This window comes from Haematobia irritans, chromosome 2 (genome assembly GCF_050003625.1).
Source record: "Haematobia irritans isolate KBUSLIRL chromosome 2, ASM5000362v1, whole genome shotgun sequence".
Lineage (NCBI taxonomy): Eukaryota > Metazoa > Arthropoda > Insecta > Diptera > Muscidae > Haematobia > Haematobia irritans.
The window spans coordinates 124,020,877-124,036,860 of NC_134398.1; the positions used below are offsets into that span (position 1 = coordinate 124,020,877).

The following is a 15,984-nucleotide window of genomic DNA, read 5'->3' on the forward strand; positions in this document are numbered from 1 at the left end:
TTTAATTTAATTTAATTTAATTTAATTTAATTTAATTTAATTTAATTTAATTTAATTTAATTTAATTTAATTTAATTTAATTTAATTTAATTTAATTTAATTTAATTTAATTTAATTTAATTTAATTTAATTTAATTTAATTTAATTTAATTTAATTTAATTTAATTTAATTTAATTTAATTTAATTTAATTTAATTTAATTTAATTTAATTTAATTTAATTTAATTTAATTTAATTTAATTTAATTTAATTTAATTTAATTTAATTTAATTTAATTTAATTTAATTTAATTTAATTTAATTTAATTTAATTTAATTTAATTTAATTTAATTTAATTTAATTTAATTTAATTTAATTTAATTTAATTTAATTTAATTTAATTTAATTTAATTTAATTTAATTTAATTTAATTTAATTTAATTTAATTTAATTTAATTTAATTTAATTTAATTTAATTTAATTTAATTTAATTTAATTTAATTTAATTTAATTTAATTTAATTTAATTTAATTTAATTTAATTTAATTTAATTTAATTTAATTTAATTTAATTTAATTTAATTTAATTTAATTTAATTTAATTTAATTTAATTTAATTTAATTTAATTTAATTTAATTTAATTTAATTTAATTTAATTTAATTTAATTTAATTTAATTTAATTTAATTTAATTTAATTTAATTTAATTTAATTTAATTTAATTTAATTTAATTTAATTTAATTTAATTTAATTTAATTTAATTTAATTTAATTTAATTTAATTTAATTTAATTTAATTTAATTTAATTTAATTTAATTTAATTTAATTTAATTTAATTTAATTTAATTTAATTTAATTTAATTTAATTTAATTTAATTTAATTTAATTTAATTTAATTTAATTTAATTTAATTTAATTTAATTTAATTTAATTTAATTTAATTTAATTTAATTTAATTTAATTTAATTTAATTTAATTTAATTTAATTTAATTTAATTTAATTTAATTTAATTTAATTTAATTTAATTTAATTTAATTTAATTTAATTTAATTTAATTTAATTTAATTTAATTTAATTTAATTTAATTTAATTTAATTTAATTTAATTTAATTTAATTTAATTTAATTTAATTTAATTTAATTTAATTTAATTTAATTTAATTTAATTTAATTTAATTTAATTTAATTTAATTTAATTTAATTTAATTTAATTTAATTTAATTTAATTTAATTTAATTTAATTTAATTTAATTTAATTTAATTTAATTTAATTTAATTTAATTTAATTTAATTTAATTTAATTTAATTTAATTTAATTTAATTTAATTTAATTTAATTTAATTTAATTTAATTTAATTTAATTTAATTTAATTTAATTTAATTTAATTTAATTTAATTTAATTTAATTTAATTTAATTTAATTTAATTTAATTTAATTTAATTTAATTTAATTTAATTTAATTTAATTTAATTTAATTTAATTTAATTTAATTTAATTTAATTTAATTTAATTTAATTTAATTTAATTTAATTTAATTTAATTTAATTTAATTTAATTTAATTTAATTTAATTTAATTTAATTTAATTTAATTTAATTTAATTTAATTTAATTTAATTTAATTTAATTTAATTTAATTTAATTTAATTTAATTTAATTTAATTTAATTTAATTTAATTTAATTTAATTTAATTTATTTAATTTAATTTAATTTAATTTAATTTAATTTAATTTAATTTAATTTAATTTAATTTAATTTAATTTAATTTAATTTAATTTAATTTAATTTAATTTAATTTAATTTAATTTAATTTAATTTAATTTAATTTAATTTAATTTAATTTAATTTAATTTAATTTAATTTAATTTAATTTAATTTAATTTAATTTAATTTAATATAATATAATTTAACATACAATTAATTTGTTTCTACTTCGCAATGCTTAATCATACCCATCACCATAGAATGGTGTTGGGGTTATAATAAGTTTGTCATTCCGTGTGTAACACATCGAAATATCGATTTCTGACTTTATATAGTCAGATATATGTATTCTTGATCAGGGAGAAATTCTAAGACGATATAAGCATGTCCGTCTGTCTGTTGTAGTCACACTACAGCCTTCAATAATGACGCTATCGTCCTGAAATTTGGCACAGATTCGTTTTTTGTTTGCAGGCAGGTCAAGTTCGAAGATGGGCTATATCGGTCCAAGTTTTGATATAGTCCCCATATAAACCGACTTCCTGATTTGGGGTCTTGGGCTTATAAAAACTGTAATTTTTATCTAATTTGCCGGAAATTAAAAATCTAGAGATATTTTAGGACCATAAACAGGTGTGTCGAAAATGGTCCGTATCGGTCCATGTTTTAGTATAGCCCCTATATAGACTGATCTCCCGATTTTACTTCTTGGGCTTCTAGAATTCGTACTTTTCACCCAATTCGTCTGGAAGTGGAATTCTAGAGGTATTTGAGGAACATTAAGAGGTGGTGGGTATTGGTCCATGTTTGGTATAGCCTCCATATAGACCTAACTCCCGAATTTATTTCTAGGACTTCTGGAATACGGCTGACCACAAATAGGTCAGCAGAATATGGTGTGTGTTGACCCATGTTTTAATATAGCCTCCACATAGAACGATCTCCAGATTTAACTCCTTGTTTTTATCCGATTTGCACAAAAATGTAAATATACTGGAATTTTAGACCCTCAAAAATCTTTATTTTTACCGGTCCGTTTGATAAGGCATCGATATAGATCGATTTAACTTTTTGAGGGTACACCCAAAGAAAAAAATATTTTCCTCCGGAATGAAATTTTAGTCAAACGAAATTTCCCTTTCGTATAAAGTATTTTCGTTTAGAGTAAACTAATCCGAATTTTTGATAAGCGATTCAACGATTTTCTCTAAAATTTGTGTCAAAAGAAAACTTTGTTGTCTAAAATTTCGTTCCTCAGTAAAGAAATCACTTCTTTCAGGGTATAACAGGCTCACTGATCGTAAAAATTGATTGAAACTGAAAGTAAAATTTCCAAATTTTACTCATCGTATTCATTTAAATAATGGCGGGAAAAATTTACAAATTAAAGTTTTCAAATCAAGGCGTTATTTAATCATATACACGATATGTTTATGATTTCTTTAAAAGTCAAACAAAATTGGTTCTCATAAATCCAGAATATGTTCTAGTCTTCATAGGTAGAATCTGGTGGAACTGATTTGCTTGGGAGAAAAACCCGCTAAAATTCTATATATTATCAAGAAATCCGCTACGACGAAGAGTTTTCAAAGTAAACTATTATATTTGATTCATGGTGGTGGGTATTTAAGATTCTGCCCGGCCGAACTTACTGCTGTATATACTTGTTTTTTAATAGGAAAAGAATATCACTTTCTTTGATTGTCCTGTCCTTAAAATGTACGTGTATACAATATTATACTTCTAGTTTCTTCTGTTATATATGTAGTAAAACAACTTCGATACTTAACACCCTTGTCGCATTGTCCTTGATTCCCGCTGCCAATAGGTAGATGAACTATGATGCTGAAACAGTCATTAATTTTTTTATTATTTTAAATTGTAACTTTATTTCCTATCTTTTCGGAAATTTATGAAGTCAGTGCTTGTTGTTGTGGCAGTTGATTTTCTGTGTAATTGTTTGTCATTAATTACAACAACAACAGCAAAGCATGCTATAACTTGAGAATATCGCCATAACCACATGGAATTACCTTCTCCGCCAAACAACCAAAGTAACCATGCAAGGCACAACACTCAACATTCATATGACGATGATGACTACGACCAAGTTCATGATAAAGTTCTTTATTTTTACAGTTCATTACCCATCCAACCGACCTCCCTCGCTATTAAACTAGTACTCACCTCTCTCTCTCTCTCGCTCCTCTATATGAATACTCATACGTTCATCTGTATTGTGGCCCATTGTCCAGTAGTAATATCAATGAGGTTTTTTGTTCTTGTCATTCATTATTTGCTCTTGTTGATGTTGTTGTTGTTGCTGTTATGGTTAATTTTTATTTATAAGTCCTTTAGCACTTACGCAGGTTATACATACCTGCATTTACTTATGTACATTGTATTTGGAAGCTTTTATTCTGTCTCGATTCATTGTTGTTTTTGTTTTTTTTTTTTGGTAATTTCTTAACACATCTCTTCGGGGAGCTATAAGTATCATTGACTTGATTGTAGTTACCTTTAGGGATGCCGAATGTCATATTTTTTAATTTATTGGATTAAATAGATAGATTTATTTATGTTAATATACATATAATTAAATAAATAACTTATTTTACATTTGAAGTAAACCCAACCTGCATTTATTATATCAGGCCATCAAAAAAATAGTAAATAATAAAAGGTAAATTGTATGTTTTAATTTATTATATTGTTATTTTTCATTTATTTCGTTTATTAACAGGTTGGCTGATAAGGCTCCGTTCTGACACATAGATGGCGTCGCTAGTATTAAATGCATATTATTTTTATATAGTACCAACCTTCAAATGATTCGTGTCAAAATTTGACGTCTGTAAGTCAATTAGTTTGTGAGATAAGATAACATAGAGCGTCTTTTGTGAAGCAACTTTTGTTATTGTGAAAAAAAAATGGAAAAAAGGAATTTCGTGTTTTAATAAAATATTGTTTTCTGAAGGGAAAAATACAGTGGAAGCAAAAACTTGGCTTGATAATGAGTTTCCGGACTCTGCCCCAGGGAAATCAACAATAATTGATTGGTATGCAAAATTCAAGCGTGGTGAAATGAGCACGGAAAACGGTGAACGCAGTGGACGCCCGAAAGAGGTGGTTACCGACGAAAACATAAAAAAAATCCACAAAATGATTTTGAATGACCGTAAAATGAAGTTGAACGAGATATCAGAGGCCTTAAAGATATCAAAGGAACGTGTTGGTCATATCATTCATCAATATTTGGATATGCGGAAGCTCCGTGCAAAATGGGTGCCGCGTGAGCTCACATTTGACCAAAAACAACAACGTGTTGATGATTCTGAGCGGTGTTTGCAACTATTAACTCGTAATACACCCGAGTTTTTCCGTCGATATGTGACAATGGATGAAACATGGCTCCATCACTATACTCCTGAGTCCAATCGACAGTCAGCTGAGTGGAGAGCGACCGGTGAACCGTCTCCGAAGCGTAGAAAGACTCAAAGGTCCGCTGGCAAAGTAATGGCCTCTGTTTTTTGGGATGCGCATGGAATAATTTTTATCGATTATCTTGAGAAGGGAAAAACCATCAACAGTGACTATTATATGGCGTTATTGGAGCGTTTGAAGGTCGAAATCGCGGCATAACGGCCCCATATGAAGAAGAAAAAAGTGTTGTTCCACCAAGACAACGCACCGTGCCACAAGTCATTGAGAACGATGACAAAAAATCATGAATTGGGCTTCGAATTGCTTCTCCACCCACCGTATTCTTCAGATCTGGCCCCATCGACTTTTTCTTGTTCTCAGACCTCAAAAGGATGCTGGCAGGGAAAAAATTTGGCTGCAATGAAGAGATGATAGCCGAAACTGAGGCCTGAAGGAGTACTACCAAAATGGTATCAACAAATTGGAAGGTCGTTATAATCGTTGTATCGCTCTTGAAGGGAACTATGTTGAATAATAAAAACGAATTTTGACAAAAAAATGCGTTTTTCTTTGCTAGACCGGGGACTTATCAGCCAACCTGTTATAGTGGCAATAACATCTGGTATAATTTAAATCAATTGTTTCAATTTAAATTACTTCAAACAAATTAAAATTTAGTCGAAATTAATTTAAATTTTAGTTAAGTAAATACAACAAAAAACATTATGTTATTAAATTAAATAAATTTAGATTGTTTCTGAAATTTAATAAAATGAAATGAGAAACAAAAACAATAATTATACTTAAATATATGAACACTATTTTTTTATGAAAACATTTTAAATATTTCCTGAATGTTTCAACTTAAAATTATGACGAATCATCCTCCGTCTAAAGTTACAAACAATCTTTAGTCCTCGCAATACATTCTTCATTCATTGTGGCTACCCTAAGTGTCACGAATAAACAGACACACCTTTTTTCCACCAGTTTACGATATACGGATTGTTATTCTTGCCTGAGAACTTGAATTGAAGTTTAAGTGAAGTGAACTTAAGTTAATTTTTATTTTATTGTATTTCTGTTGATTATTATTACATGCCATGCCATGAATATTGCATCTTAACCAGAATTGAGATTCACCACTTTAATGTATCTGCTGCAGTTGTTGTATCTGTTTCTGTTGTTGTTATTGTCAGATGCAGAAAAAGTTGTGGGCATCATCACAGCCATACTGTAATATGTACCGGCCAAGTTAATGGTTAATGGCCTTTGATTACCCAACCAAGTATGGTCAGTCATCGAGTAAACCCCTGTCTTTGGGGTTTGTACTTCATTTGTTTTCCGTTGTTTATGGTGTCACTTGAATGCAACCATCGACAATTTAAACAATTCATCGTGTTCAGTGTTGGACCGTTGTCGCCAACCCAAATCCCAAAAAAAAATCCAAAACAACATACCAAGGAAGAAAAATGTTTTATTCTCATACAGGTTTCTTTGTTGTTTTGGCAGTTTCTTGCACTTTTTGTGTGCGTATTAATCCTGTGGTGTTCCTGGTGTTAAAACACCATAGCCGCCAGCATCATCACCACCATCACCACCACCCTCTATGCCTTTGTCACTGAAGCTCTTTTTCTTCATCATTGCTTTTCCATTACTCCCCTTCGAGGTGTATTGCAATCCTTGTTTCATGTTTGGATGCAGCAGATTTATTTTTGCTTTTAATGTTAATGATTTTTTTGTTACTTCTTTTTTTTTAAGAAAGCCAAAGAATACGGGAGAAAAATTGTTGGAACAACCAGAAAAATGCCATAAAATACTATCAGAGTAATTTACCAGAAATTTTGCAAAGACATATTGCTGAAGATTGCCTCATTATTCAGGCTGGTTTATCAACACAAAGGAAATACGAAAAGCGCTTAAGAATCCATAATTTATTTAAAGGGAATGGAAACTTTTGTTGTTGTTTTTTTTTTTTTTTGTGGTAATTGATATTGAAATTTGTAAAGGAAACAATTAGGTTTTATTTGATTAATATGAGTGTTTGAAGTATTTGGCGATGACATGTATAAAATACTAAACATTTTTAAATAAAGAAAGTTTAAAATTATTTTACAATGATTAGAGCAACATTGATAGTTTCTATAAAGTATTTTATGGTATATAACTAAAATTCAATACGAAAATTCATAATTTATCCAATGGGAATGGAATCGTTTCGTTGTAGTGGATATTTAAATTAATGAATAACTTATTCATTTGATCAATATGAAGGTTTGATATATTTGTCGTCCGACCATTGAATTTTTTTTATAAATCTATGGAATTATTAAAACTTCTAGCACAATTTAAGTTTTACTACAATCCAATTAAATTTTTTAATTATTATTTTTATAGCTAAAATTATAATAAAATTCTATACGTTTTTTTTTAAAGTAGAAACTCAATAAATAACAATTCAGTATCCACAACAAAAAATAGCAAAAATTTGCATTCCCTTTAGATAAATTATGTTGATATGCAAACTCTTCTATTTTTGTTGTGGATACTGAATTGTTATTTATTGAGTTTCTACTTTCAAAAAAAAAAATGTGAACCCTATGTGGCATTAAAGTTAATTTAATTCCTTATTATGTTTTGAGAATGTTTTCTTAACTTTAATAATTTTTTGTGTACGTTAGTGAAATGAATTAAAAAGGAGGAAAAAAATTATACATGCATGAAGCATAACAAATTACTTAATTCATGTCTCCCACAAAATAGTTGAGAATTTCTTAAAGTTTTTTTTTTTTTTACCAATAATGTGCTAGTCTTGAACTTCATATGGGACTAAAGACATTTTTGCAATTTTTAATTCCAATTTTTTCCTTCAAACTTGAAGATTTTCAAGTGAAAAAAACAGAAAAATAATTTGTCTAATCAATTTTCTTCATTTTTTTCAATTTTATTTTTATGAAATCTGCGTTTATAATACAGTTTAGCTAAAATTTTCCAAAATTATTCTTATTTTTTAAAAAGTAGCCAAAATGTTTCTTCCTATTGTGTTTTGAGTGTAGTTAAAAATAAAAAAAAAATATTTTAGAAATTAAAACAAAAATAGTTTAAAAATTATTATATTAAAAAAATTTAAATAAAAACAAAATTGAGTTAAATTAATAACAGTATCTAATTTTATAATTTTTTCTTTCTATTTACAGATCTTTCGCGTGAATTTTTATGAAATATTTTTCTCATACTTGATTATTGCTTTGTGTTGGAGTTGTTCGAGTAACTTTCCATTGTAAGTTTTAAAAATCGTTAATATATACATATACTTACTTACTTTAATATAATTAATAAATTCCAAAATATTTCTTTGGAAGCAAATAAAAATTAATTAGATACCGTCCCAAGCTATTTTCTACACGGAAAAATATCACCAATATTTTTATACCCTCCACCATAGGATGGGGGTATATTAACTTTGTCATTCCGTTTGTAACACATTGAAATATTGCTCTAAGATCCCATAAAGTATATATATTCTGGGTCGCGGTGAAATTCTGAGTCGATCTGAGCATGTCCGTCCGTCCGTCTGTTGAAATCACGCTAACTTCCGAACGAAACAAGCTATCGACTTGAAACTTGGCACAAGTAGTTGTTATTGATGTAGGTCGGATGGTATTGAAAATGGGCCATATCGGTCCACTTTTACGTATAGCCCCCATATAAACGGACCCCCAAATTTGGCTTGCGATTGCTCTAAGAGAAGCACATTTCATCCGATCCGGCTGAAATTTGGTACATGGTGTAAGTATATGGTCTCTAACATCCATGCAAAAATTGGTCCATATCGGTCCATAATTACATATAGCCCCCATATAAACCGATCCCCCGATTTGGCTTGCGGAGCCTCTAAGAGAACCAAATTTCCTCCGATCCGGCTGAAATTTGGTACATGGTGTTAGTATATGGTCTCTAACAACCATGCAAAAATTGCATCCACATCGGTCCATAATTATATATAGCCTCCATATAAACCGATCACCCGATGTGGCTTGCGGAGCCTCTAAAAGAAGAAAATTTCACCCGATTCGGCTGAAATTTGGTATATGGTGTTAGTATATGTTCTCTAATGACCATGCAAAAATTGGTCCACATCGGCCTATAATTATATATAGCCCCCATATAAACCGATCCCCAGATTTGACCTCCGAAGCCTCTTAGAGGAGCAAAAGTCATTCGATCCGATTGAAATTTGGTCCGTGGTGTTAGTATATTGTCTCTAACAACCCTGCCAAAATTGGTCCATATCGGTCCATAATTATATAACCCCCATATAAATCGATCCCCAGATTTGTCCTCCGGAGCCTCTTGGAGGACCGATCCGGTTGAAATTTGGAACGTGGTGTTAGAATGTGGTTCCCAACAAACACGTAAGGATTGGTCCATATCGGTCCATAATTATATATAGCCCCCATATAAACCATTCCCAAATTTGATCTCCGGAGCCTCTTAGAGGAGAAAAATTCATCCGATCCGGTTGAAATTTGCAACGTGGTGTTAGTATAAGGCCGCTAATAACCATTGCAAAATTGGTCCATATCGGTCTATAGTTATATATAGGCGATCCCCAATCACACAAAAATTGGTCCTTATCGGTTCATAATCATGGTTGCCACTCGAGCCAAAAATAATCTACCAAAATTTTATTTTTATAGAAAATATTGTCAAAATTTTATTTCTATAGAAAATTTTGTCAAAATTTTATTTCTATAGAAAATGTCAAAATTTTATTTCTATAGAACATTTTGTCAAAATTTTATTTCTATAGAAAATGTTGTCAGAATTTTATTTCTATAGAAAATTTTATCCAAATTTTATTTCTATAGAAAATTTTTTCCAAATTTTACTTCTATAGAAAATGTTGTCAAAATTTTATTTTGTCAAAATTTTATTTCTATAGAAACTTTAAACTTAATTATATACGTATTTAATCGGCCTTTTTTGTATATATATACCACGTATGGACTATGTGGTATATATTACGGTGTTAGGAAGTTTTAAGATACCTTGCCATCGGCAAGTGTTACCGCAACCCAAGTAATTCGATTGTGGATGACAGTCTTCAGTAGAAGTTTCTACGCAATCCATGGTGGAGGGTACATAAGCTTCGGCCTGGCCGAACTTACGGCCGTATATACTTGTTTATAATTAAAATCTTAATTGAATGTGAAAGCCTTTATATTACGCCCAGAGAAGAAATATGGTCACCTCAAACATGTTTTAGGAGCAAAATGTTATCCATGGATGGGGAACATGTAATATGTTTGTTGCAACCATGTTATTTTCAAGTTAGGTTAGGTTAGGTTATGTGGCAGCCCGATGTATCAGGCTCACTTGGACTATTCAGTCCATTGTGATACCACAGTGGTGAACTTCTCTCTTATCACTGAGTGCTGCCCGATTCCATGTTAAGCTCAATGACAAGGGACCTCCTTTTTATAGCCGAGTCCGAACGGCGTTCCACATTCCAGTGAAACCACTTGGAGAAGCTTTGAAACCCTCAGAAATGTCACCAGCATTACTGAGGTGGGATAATCCACTTTTTCACAAAACTTTTTGGTGTTCGGTCGTAGCAGGAATCGAACCCACGACCTTGTGTATGCAAGGTGGGCATGATAACCATTGTACCACGGTGGCTCCCTATATTTTCAAGTTAATTGTGTATTTGATTTCGCATTTTGTGTTTTGTGAAATATTTGCGGCAAAAATATTCCATGTTCCCCATCCAAACATAAGTATGTTTGAGGTGATCATATTCCTTCTCTCAACACAAAAATCACACAAATTTATTAAATCAATTGAATTAATTAATTAAAATCATGTAAAGAGTCAATCATTGAATCGTGTTTCATCATTTCGGGTTTATTTGCTAAGAGATGGGGGTTTCGTTTCTCTAAAACTTCATTCGGAGGGATTTGGATATATTTATAGTGAAACCCCTCGAACTTGGACACTCTGAAAACTGCTCACCTACACCCTCAAAGAAATTGCTTCTTTAACATATACCCCAAACACATTTTGCTTCAAGCATATATATTTTCAGGATTGGTCCAAACAAAATATTGTTTGTATTGTTCAAACATATTATGTTTCACCTTAGGGCGTACACTTGTAGAAAAAAATTTTAGTGAAATTTTCTTTGTGTGGATAAATTTTTAAGGTGCCAATTGGTTACTTCCATTATCTTACTTGCAGCGTACTCTCTAGGTCTCTCTTTCTAAACACGTATATGTTTATAGGCTATTTCTAAATTAATATATGTTTGCATCTAGGCATATTATATTTAAAAACATTTTATGTCCCAAACATAATATGTTCTAACATATTAACATATATGTCCCAAACATGTTAGGCTAGTTTATGAACATTATATGCTTGCACTTAAAAATACAGTGGTAAAAAATTTGACTTCCAAACATATAATTTTTACACTCAAACATACGAAGAACAATCTTTTTCGTCCGTGTACTAATTGCAGACAACTGTCGTGTAACACACTAAAATTCACCTCTCATAACTGCACTCAAAAAAAAGTGAACTCACTATTTCACTAAAGCCAATTTAACTATATTTTAGTTCATGAAATTATTATATTTGGAGAAAGTTTCATTTACTCTAATAATTTTTTGTGTACGTTAGTTAAATGAACTAAAAGACGGGAAAAAATTATATACAAATGAAGTAAAAAGTTTTACTAAATTCGTACTTCTCACAAAATAGTTCATTATTTCTTTAAATTTGTAAATTTTACTACAACCGCGTCCATCATGAACTTCGTATGTCACTAAAGACATTCTTGCAATTTTGAACTCCAATTTTTTCCTTCAAACTGCAAAATTTTCTTTAAAAAGTGAAAAAAATTATATATGTCTAATAAATTTTCTTGAATTTGTCGAAAAATATTTACCTATATTTGTGATATCGGCGTGATGCCAGCGCTTGTAATACTGTTTAGTTAAAAATTTCTAAAACTATTCAAAATTTTCTAAAATTAATCAAAATTTTCTTCCTGGTGGGTTCACTGTTTTTTCAGTGTGGACACCTCCCAAATGCGGACAATATTTAGGTGACCGTGGGTGCTCACATCTGAAAGGTTTGACTGTACAAATCTACTGCATTGTGTTTACTCAATAACAAACCACAAGAACATTTTCTCTTTATCTCTCACTCAGAGAGCTCTCTCTTATTCTCTTTATCCTTTCGATGGCAATGGAGGCATTTGCCTGAGTATAATCATATTCAATTCTTTGTAATTACCTATTAATATACTCCCCTTAGTATTATGGAGGCTTAGCTTAAAAGTTAATATGGCCTTGTGTTTTATGACCGAAAATTACCACCTATGTATGATGCAAATATTACCTCTATATATACACGAACAACAACAACACCAACCAGCAACTAATTACACATTGGCTGTAGTTGCCACTACATGCACACCTCCCACACACTTCAAAGAAACGCCACACTTAAAGTTATTATGAAGTCCAAACAATTTCCATTGTTGCAGGTCATTAATAGGAGCTTACAGCTGGAGAAGGTTAGAAGGCCTTCCATAATTCCAGATATTGTAGCATTGCAGCTTTAGGCATAGTTTCTTTTTTTGCTAAGGTCAAGAATGAATTACTCGTTAATAGCAAATAATTACAAAAATTCATCGAAAGTCAACACGCATTCGTAAATATGGAAAAATTTGCATGCCAACTCTGTGGACATAGCCATAGTCTTTATTGGGATTAATTTCATTATGAATTCATAAAACTTTGATACTACGCCCTCCTCCCCCCCATTTTAAGGTTATAAAGAGTACTTACTCTCACAATCCCCATAGGAGTCATACACATACCTTGAAAAATATTTCCCTGTTATACCGAAATGTCCTTACAACGTTTCATACTTTTATGCATAAGGATAATTGAAGGGTTCTTTTATTGTAAGTTACAGCGAGATATTAATTATAGGTCATAAGTTGTTAGTAACTGCAGAAGGACTGTGGTTGCGTGGATTAAAGGATTAACACGAAAAAAAAATTTTAAATAAATTTAAATGAAACAATAATAATAAATTTGAGTACATATTTGCAAAAGTATGATCCAAATGTATGGTCAATTGATTGGCGATCTTCTAACCAAGAGATAAATTTTAGCCACTCTAGGTTAAGCAAATATTCCACTCCTCCCACCAATGGGTATCCTATCACCTTTACTTTTAAATGCTGATATAAATAGCTTTGTTGATATATTGAACTTAGGTTAGGTTGGGTTAGGTGGCAGCCCGATGTATCAGGCTCACTTAGACTATTCAGTCCACATTTCATAAAAGTGGCTTTGCGGTATTTTGGCGAAGCACTTTAGTGAGATGGTTCACTATTTGGTATAGTCGCAATAATCCAACAGATAGAGATTTTGTTAGCCATTGTGCGGTAGGAATGATGCGATAAACCTCCTTTTCATTTTTGATTGACGCGTGCTGAGTACGATGATACCGAGTCATGTTCAGCGTTACCGTGTCGAATTTTTGAAAACTGACACAAAAAGTGGCATTCACAATAAATGGTGGCCCACTCATTTCAAAGAAGTGGCACACTTGTTTATAAAGACAAAGTGACAATTGAACTTTTTAATTTTGATCCTTACAAACCTAACAATCAATTTATTATTTAATATAAAGAAGACTAACACGGTTTATATTCAATAGAAGATTTTGGGTGGATTTAATATTCGACTAACGGTATTTTTATTCTATCGTACATAAATGTAATTAAAAAGTGGCACATTGTGGCAAAAAGGTGACACAAATATGTAAAAAGTATCACATTTAGCGGCACAAACGTATCACAGCTTGAAAAAGTGACAAATTTTGGGTTTTCTCTGTTATAAAGTTGTTGAACTATTTTCCACAGTGAACGGTGTTTTTAGGAAAAATAATCGACATAACTGGTTTAAAAAAAAACACGTACATCGAAAAAAATCGTAGTTTAAAAATCTAATTAAATTTAACTTATTTTTATTGCAAAAACACAATTATATGTTTGAAGTTTAATTTTATTATGTATTCGAAAAATTTTCCACAGCTCAATGAAATTTTCGTTTTTTTTTTAAGTATTTCTCAAACATTTTATGAACTAACTGTAAGTATTAAGTCCAATTACCGTACAATATGAACTAAATCAGAAGTAAATTTTGCGTATAATTCCCAAAACTAGTACGAGTGAACTACAGTATGGTTAAGATAGTCATGATTTGGCGCCAATGATTTTGTTCTTTTAGTTCATTTGTTCTTCTATGATAGGGTGTAATTTCGTGAGTTGTAGTTAAAAAATACACCATGGCACTGCTCCACAGTTGGTAGAATTCCACAGAAAAATTTAGATTTTTTTTATAGAAATAAAATTTTGGCAAAATTTTCTATAGAAATAAAATTTTGGCAAAATTTTCTATAGCCATACAATTTTGACAACATTTTCTATAGAAATAAAATGTTGACAAAATTTTCTATAGAAATAAAATTTTGGCAAAATTTTCGGTAGATATAACATTTTGACAAAATTTTCTATTGAAATAAAATTTTGGCAAAATTTTCTATAGAAATAAAATTTTGACAAAATTTTATATAGAAATAAAAATTTGACAAAATTTTCTATAGGCATAAAATTTTGACAAAAATTTCTATAGACATACAATTTTGAAAAAAATTTTCTATAGAAATAAAATTTTGGCAAAATTTTCTATAGAAATAAGATTTTGACAAAATTTCTATTGAAATAAAATTTTCTATGGAAATAAAATTTTAACAAAATTTTCTATAAGCATAAAATTTTGACAAATTTTTTTATAGAAATACAATTTTGACAAAAATTTCTAAAGAAATTTTGACAAAATTTTCAATAGAAATAACATTTTGACAAAATTTTCTATAGAAATAACATTTGGACAAAGTTTCCTATAGACGGAAAATTTTGATAAAATTTTCTATAGACAGAACATTTTGACAAAATTTTCAATAGAAATAAAATTTTGACAAAATTTTCTATACACCCTCAACAAAAATCGCTTCTCTAACAAATGTTCCAAACATATTTTACAGGAAGCACATATATTATTGGATATTGCCGAAACATTATTATATTTGTTTTATGTGAACATATTATATGTTTGGAAGCATTTTGAGCTCAAAAATATTATATGCTTGGAAGAATTTTCTCCCCAAGAAGATTGTGGTCATTCCCTCACATAATTTTCACTTCCACGAAATTTTTAGTTCTCGGCACCTTTTTCTGTAATGTTGAAGAAATTATTCAATTTTATAATTTTTTTAAATTTTACCTTTCGCCTGGACGGAGAATCGAACCGGGAACCATGCAATTTGTAAGCCAACACACTACCACTGGGCTACGTAGCTGTTATAGTCACCAATAGACAATTATCGTTATAAGTTACATTTATATAGCATAGCTTGCAGCGCCCACGAGCCTATGCAAGCATAACATTATTTAACAGAAACATACATTTGTTGGCCACGTGGAGCAGTGGTTAGCATACGTACCGATTTCTTTTAACGAACCAAGAAAAAAATTTTACCCATAATGCCAAAATGATAAACAAAACACATGTCCACACATACATAAAATGCTGCTCTCAAGGCGAAAACACATGCTGTTTTTTTTTAATGTCTATTCTTCCGAATGTCTATTCTCTTTACTCCGAATACTCATTCTAATATTTAAATTAAATAATTTTTAGACTTAAGCATATCAAATTTTTGGACTTATCATAAAACAGTTTTCCGAAACAACATACAAGCGGTTTGACAGAAATTGCTCCCTTTTCATTC

General features: G+C 28.6%; 1 protein-coding gene across 1 annotated transcript in view; it reads left to right on the forward strand.

Moving 5' to 3' along the window:
* Positions 1 to 15,984, forward strand: part of ab (BTB/POZ-zinc finger protein abrupt) — a 243,373-nt gene that overhangs the window by 48,370 nt on the left and 179,019 nt on the right. The window contains exon 2 of the mRNA XM_075296084.1: positions 8,304 to 8,386. The gene's annotated coding sequence lies outside the window, so the exon portion shown is untranslated. The remainder of the gene's footprint in view (positions 1 to 8,303; positions 8,387 to 15,984) is intronic.